Source organism: Tupaia chinensis, unplaced genomic scaffold, assembly GCF_000334495.1.
Source record: "Tupaia chinensis unplaced genomic scaffold, TupChi_1.0 Scaffold141399_1, whole genome shotgun sequence".
NCBI lineage: Eukaryota > Metazoa > Chordata > Mammalia > Scandentia > Tupaiidae > Tupaia > Tupaia belangeri.
The window spans coordinates 396,977-404,105 of NW_006201261.1; the positions used below are offsets into that span (position 1 = coordinate 396,977).

The 7,129-nt window shown below is 46.6% G+C and overlaps 1 protein-coding gene across 3 annotated transcripts in view; it reads left to right on the forward strand.

Annotated features, from left to right (window-relative positions):
* The window catches only part of PCNT (pericentrin), a 158,302-nt gene that overhangs the window by 56,126 nt on the left and 95,047 nt on the right, over positions 1 to 7,129 (forward strand). The gene's annotated exons all lie outside the window — the stretch shown is intronic.

Sequence of the window (7,129 nt, forward strand, 5' to 3'; positions counted from 1 at the left end):
GTGCACACTCGGCCTCAGTTCCCCCTTTGTTGATGTTTCCTGAAATCAAGCCCTTTTGTTATATTTCAAGAGCAGTTACCATCCCTTTGGCAGGCACTTTACGTTTTTAGTATGGATAGGAATTTCTGGAGAAGTCCCTGTTGCTGTGGGCTGGCACCCGCCTGTAACACCTGTCACTCATGAACAGAAAAGAACACTTTTATGAGTCAAAGCCTGTCTTAATGTATACCCTCTTTATATCCTCTGTTCTCATTAGCCTCTCTGTAGCATTTTATCCCTTCAAAGGGATGAGGCTGTTCTGTTGAGGCTGGAGGTGGCCAAGAGTGCTGTCTATCTCTCTGCAGGGAGAGTTGTATACCTTTAGCATAGGGTCAGTGTTAGAGGGTCTGGCGTTGATGATACTATTGGAAGTGGCTGTTCTGGAGATTATGTAGGAGTACATATCCCAAATGATGGGTTAGGGAGTTTCAGGCTCACATAAACACACACATCAGGTAGAAATGTCATTACCTGCCACAAATGCGCTTCATCAGGAAAGTGCCCAGCGAGCGTTCCATCCTTTGCTTGTTTGGATAATGATTGCGAAAGGCTCTGAAATCTCAGTTCACTGAGGCCTTCCTTTAGCTTAGGGAAGAAGATAGAAAAGTAGCCTGACTTGGATGACTGTCAGGGCCTGTTATGCCCCAGTGGCCTGTTCTTTGTGGTCCCACGCTGTGGTCTCAGAAATGTTCCTAAAAGCAGAGTGCACTCAGGCTTTCTCTGTTGTTCATAGGGGGTTGCTGGCAGTTTGGTTTCCATATCCTGTCCTTGACGTCACCTGGTGGCAGGGCTTATGTCAAGAGAGTCCTGGGGATGGGCTTCTGTAGAGAGGATAGAACCCAGTCGTCCTCTGGGCCTGAATCTCAGGAGAAGCCTGCCTTGGGGGAGCCACTGTCCTAGAGCATCACAGCTTCATTGTACTCTATTCACAGCTCTAATCCCGTCAGAGGGCTACTGTGGAGAACTACTTGCAACCTGTAGGTTTAGTTCCAAATTCTTTTTTTTTTCTTTTAAAGAGAGATTTTTGCTAATAGGGTATGTGCGCTCCTCAGAGAGACAAGAAACAAGAAATCAAGCCCGAGGGGGGTTAGCCATGCTGCAGTCACTTCTCATTCTCCTCTCAGGATTTTGGGCACACATACACAAGTGCTTGGCATGAGTTTTAAACCACTGGGTCTGGGACTCAAACCTCAGTCAACTTTGTGCGAGTCCAGTGACATAACCATTACACGATCTGCTGGTCCTAGCAACCTGTAGGTTTAAATGAGGTATTTGGTTTATTTGGTTTAAAGGCAATAAGGTTCTGAAGAATATTCAGAAAGGATGAATGTGTATATAGCACATGAAAACCATGTGTTTTAAACCATGGCTTAACATTAATGGCCCAATTCCATTGTAGGAAGCACATGGAGTCTTTACTCCCTTGAAGACTTAGCAGGGGTTCTGGGAAGTGGTGCCCTGGGCATGATTGACCCAGGGTGCCTCTGGCAGTGTGTCACCCTGTGGATGCTCTCTCCAGGAGGAGTTGGCCATGGCCCTGCAGGAGCAGAGGCACCTGCTAGAGGAGAGAGAAGTGGCCCTGGTCAAGGCAGGTACTGAAGCATTGCTCCTAGAATGCCAGCTGCAGGTAGCTCCACAAGAGCTTGCAGGGATGCACACGGCTGAGATGCAGAGGCAGCCAGCTGAGCAGGCAGGGGCTGCACAGGTGAGCAGTTCCCATGGATGCCCCTGGTTCCTGCCACGTTGTCTTCAGCAGATCCATTCAGTGTGTGACAAGCATGGTGCTGTTATCTCCATGCTCAAGGTATATGGCTTCTAGAAGCTGTGAGTGTTGACTGCCTCTTCCAGAGAGATAGAGGCAGGCACCTGTGTGGTGTCACAGTTGGGATCTGGAGGGCGCACCTCAACCCACCTTGAAGGCTGTCAGTGGCCTGTGGAGTGACATATACAGATCTATCCTAAAGGCTACTTGAAAGCTGGGTGCAGAGAGGTTGGAGACAACTGCTGGTCCAGGCAAGAGCTGACCAGAGATTGTTTGAAGTAGTGGGGAGAGACCCTGGCTCTAGGCAGATGTTGGGTGGGCAGGTGCAAGGGGTTCTGCTGACGGTGGTGCATGGAAGGGTGTGGTGAGCCAGAGAGAACTCCAGAACCCAGAATAAGAAATGTAATATACCAGCAACTTGACAAACTCCCTTCCAAGTTACTACCTATAATGACCCCAAAGTTAAACACTGTATTGCTTTCTTATAGAACAACCTTGTCTGATATAAATATAACTATTGTGTATACTTTTATTCCAAATATCTTTGTTTTACATTTTGCTCATGAGATTTATTCTTCTTTGGATGTAAGACACAGTTCTTACTTTTTTTTCCCCAATGGACGTTTTATGTTTGTTTTTTTCCTTTTTAATTTATCTTATTTTTTTGTATATACTTTCAATCATATTGTTTGGCTTACAATAAGACCATTTCGATATGTGCACATTTCTCCCCAGACCCGTTGATCAAAATATCTTCAGCAGATAACACCACACCTCCCCATCCCGTCAATGCTCAGCCTGTACAGTGTCCTTAAGGCTGACCTGAGTCTCTGTGGTAAGACTTGGTTTCAAGGCTATAGTAGAAAGATTGACTTTCACATAGTGCACACTCGGCCTCAGTTCCCCCTTTGTTGATGTTTCCTGAAATCAAGCCCTTTTGTTATATTTCAAGAGCAGTTACCATCCCTTTGGCAGGCACTTTACGTTTTTAGTATGGATAGGAATTTCTGGAGAAGTCCCTGTTGCTGTGGGCTGGCACCCGCCTGTAACACCTGTCACTCATGAACAGAAAAGAACACTTTTATGAGTCAAAGCCTGTCTTAATGTATACCCTCTTTATATCCTCTGTTCTCATTAGCCTCTCTGTAGCATTTTATCCCTTCAAAGGGATGAGGCTGTTCTGTTGAGGCTGGAGGTGGCCAAGAGTGCTGTCTATCTCTCTGCAGGGAGAGTTGTATACCTTTAGCATAGGGTCAGTGTTAGAGGGTCTGGCGTTGATGATACTATTGGAAGTGGCTGTTCTGGAGATTATGTAGGAGTACATATCCCAAATGATGGGTTAGGGAGTTTCAGGCTCACATAAACACACACATCAGGTAGAAATGTCATTACCTGCCACAAATGCGCTTCATCAGGAAAGTGCCCAGCGAGCGTTCCATCCTTTGCTTGTTTGGATAATGATTGCGAAAGGCTCTGAAATCTCAGTTCACTGAGGCCTTCCTTTAGCTTAGGGAAGAAGATAGAAAAGTAGCCTGACTTGGATGACTGTCAGGGCCTGTTATGCCCCAGTGGCCTGTTCTTTGTGGTCCCACGCTGTGGTCTCAGAAATGTTCCTAAAAGCAGAGTGCACTCAGGCTTTCTCTGTTGTTCATAGGGGGTTGCTGGCAGTTTGGTTTCCATATCCTGTCCTTGACGTCACCTGGTGGCAGGGCTTATGTCAAGAGAGTCCTGGGGATGGGCTTCTGTAGAGAGGATAGAACCCAGTCGTCCTCTGGGCCTGAATCTCAGGAGAAGCCTGCCTTGGGGGAGCCACTGTCCTAGAGCATCACAGCTTCATTGTACTCTATTCACAGCTCTAATCCCGTCAGAGGGCTACTGTGGAGAACTACTTGCAACCTGTAGGTTTAGTTCCAAATTCTTTTTTTTTTCTTTTAAAGAGAGATTTTTGCTAATAGGGTATGTGCGCTCCTCAGAGAGACAAGAAACAAGAAATCAAGCCCGAGGGGGGTTAGCCATGCTGCAGTCACTTCTCATTCTCCTCTCAGGATTTTGGGCACACATACACAAGTGCTTGGCATGAGTTTTAAACCACTGGGTCTGGGACTCAAACCTCAGTCAACTTTGTGCGAGTCCAGTGACATAACCATTACACGATCTGCTGGTCCTAGCAACCTGTAGGTTTAAATGAGGTATTTGGTTTATTTGGTTTAAAGGCAATAAGGTTCTGAAGAATATTCAGAAAGGATGAATGTGTATATAGCACATGAAAACCATGTGTTTTAAACCATGGCTTAACATTAATGGCCCAATTCCATTGTAGGAAGCACATGGAGTCTTTACTCCCTTGAAGACTTAGCAGGGGTTCTGGGAAGTGGTGCCCTGGGCATGATTGACCCAGGGTGCCTCTGGCAGTGTGTCACCCTGTGGATGCTCTCTCCAGGAGGAGTTGGCCATGGCCCTGCAGGAGCAGAGGCACCTGCTAGAGGAGAGAGAAGTGGCCCTGGTCAAGGCAGGTACTGAAGCATTGCTCCTAGAATGCCAGCTGCAGGTAGCTCCACAAGAGCTTGCAGGGATGCACACGGCTGAGATGCAGAGGCAGCCAGCTGAGCAGGCAGGGGCTGCACAGGTGAGCAGTTCCCATGGATGCCCCTGGTTCCTGCCACGTTGTCTTCAGCAGATCCATTCAGTGTGTGACAAGCATGGTGCTGTTATCTCCATGCTCAAGGTATATGGCTTCTAGAAGCTGTGAGTGTTGACTGCCTCTTCCAGAGAGATAGAGGCAGGCACCTGTGTGGTGTCACAGTTGGGATCTGGAGGGCGCACCTCAACCCACCTTGAAGGCTGTCAGTGGCCTGTGGAGTGACATATACAGATCTATCCTAAAGGCTACTTGAAAGCTGGGTGCAGAGAGGTTGGAGACAACTGCTGGTCCAGGCAAGAGCTGACCAGAGATTGTTTGAAGTAGTGGGGAGAGACCCTGGCTCTAGGCAGATGTTGGGTGGGCAGGTGCAAGGGGTTCTGCTGACGGTGGTGCATGGAAGGGTGTGGTGAGCCAGAGAGAAGCAGCAGCCCATGAAAAGGATGCAAGAAAAGGCATGGAGTACTGTGCCAATACAGACAATATAGATACTTTTAGAAACTGCACATAGAGGTTTCTTTTACACAATTCTGAAACCTTTTTTTTTTTTTTTTTTTTTTTTGGGGATTTTTTGAGAGAGATTTTCACTATAGGGCCTGTGCGCTCGCCAGACAGACTGAGAGAGACATAGAGACAGAAAGCGAGAAATCACCCCCCAGAGGGGATGGTCACGCTGCAATCCCTTCTCCTCCATTCTCTTCTTGGGATCTTGGGCACGCACGCACACGCGCCTGGTGTGAGTTTTAAGCCACCAGGTCCAGGACGCGAACCACGGTCGACTATGTGGGTGTCCAGCGACATAGCCATTACGCTAACTGCTGGTTCCCACAATTTTGAAACCTTCTATGTCAGTATGTATAAGCAATTACCTCTAAGTATGTGGTCGTTCTTAAGACAGAGTTTAGTTGAAATTTCTCTCTTAGAGGAAGGACACCTAACCAGAGCCCCACGCACTGTGGTCCATGTCCCTTCACTCTGTATCTGTGCAGGATTGCTTTGAGCCAGTGAGAGTCCTATGTGCATATGCCATGCACCCTAATCCCGCTGAGGCATCACCATTTCTTGCCAGCCCTGCACAGAGCATGAGTCTATACACATATACACATGCACACACTGCATGCACAAACGTACACGCAGCACATACCATGTGCATACACTACACATGTGGACATATACATGCACTCATGGCACTTGTGTACACAATGTGCACAATGTGGGTGTATGCTGAACATGTGCACTGATGATATACTTGTGTGCACATGCACGCACAGGGCAGAACACATGCACATGCTACACATGTGCAGACATAACACACGTGCACATCCACTGCACCCATGCACAGGTACACATGGCATACGATACACACATGTGCACACACAGTGTATACATCCACACATGATATGCACATAACACACATAGGTGCATGTATTGTATACATACCTGTGTACACACACACCATGTTTGCACACAGTACACACACACACATGATATGCACTTAACACACATCACACATGTAATTCTGCACAATCCTTGCAGGCTGATGAGACCCAGGCTAAACACCTGAAGCCTTCCTGCTTCTAGGTACTTAGGTCTTTCTGGGGCTGAGAGAATAAAAGTCTGTGAACATAAAAGCTAACAGGTGGCTTAACATAAAAGCTTAAAGTAGCTGGATCCCATATGGCCGACTGTGCAGTTCAAGTCCCAGACCCAGTATCTTAAAGATCATGCCAGGTGTGTGTGTGCGCATGTGTGCCCAAAATCATGAGAGGCTAATGGAGAAGGACTTCAGAGTGGCTATCTCCCCAGGGAGGTGATTTCTCACTCCCCCTCCAGCCCTCCCATATGCCCTGTAGCAAACAAACACAAAAAAGGTCTGTATGATAACACCTTACACATAGTTGGCACTGCATTTGAAGAGTTGTATGCAAATTTATTGGGAAGAAGAATTTTTGTAAGTGTTAAAACTATGGAGTTTTTTAAACAAGGATACACTAGTGTTTCTTTTCTAACTCTGAAGCAAAGTTGTCATCCTTTCCTAGATTTGCAGATAGATGTGTTACTACTCCTAGTTATGTGGGACATAGGGACTGATTCCTGAATGTAGCATCTGAACTGTTCTTCATGTGGACATTTCTAAAGAAGTAGAAATTACAAAAAGAAAAGAACGTGTAAAAATTTTGCTTCCTTGACTGAAGAGATTATGTTGCACAGAAGCCAGATCACCTGGCCATGACCAGAGTTTGAATCCTAGGCCTACAGCTTGAAAAACACAGTGGGCTTGTGTACATGTGCCAGGCTTCTGATGGGATAGAGAATTGAAACAAAAGGATTGTACCCTAACCAGACCTTTTTAAGCCTGCTCTTGCTTCTCTTTCTCTCTCTTTCCCCTCTGTTGTGTGCATGAATGTGTTCTCTGGCTTAATAAAAATAAAAAAGTCTTTCTTCTGGGTAGACTTAAAAAAATTATAAACTTTCAGGGACTAGCAGTTAGCGTAATGGCTATGTCATTGGACTCCCATGTAGTCAACCACAGTTTGTGTCCTGGACCTGGTGGCTTAAAACTCACTCCAGGCGCGTGTGCGTACGTTCCCAAGGTCCTGAGAGGAGAATGGAGGAGAAGGGATTGCAGTGTGACCATCCTCCCTGGGGGGGTGATTTCTTGCTTTCTGTCTCTCTGTCTGTTTCTGTCT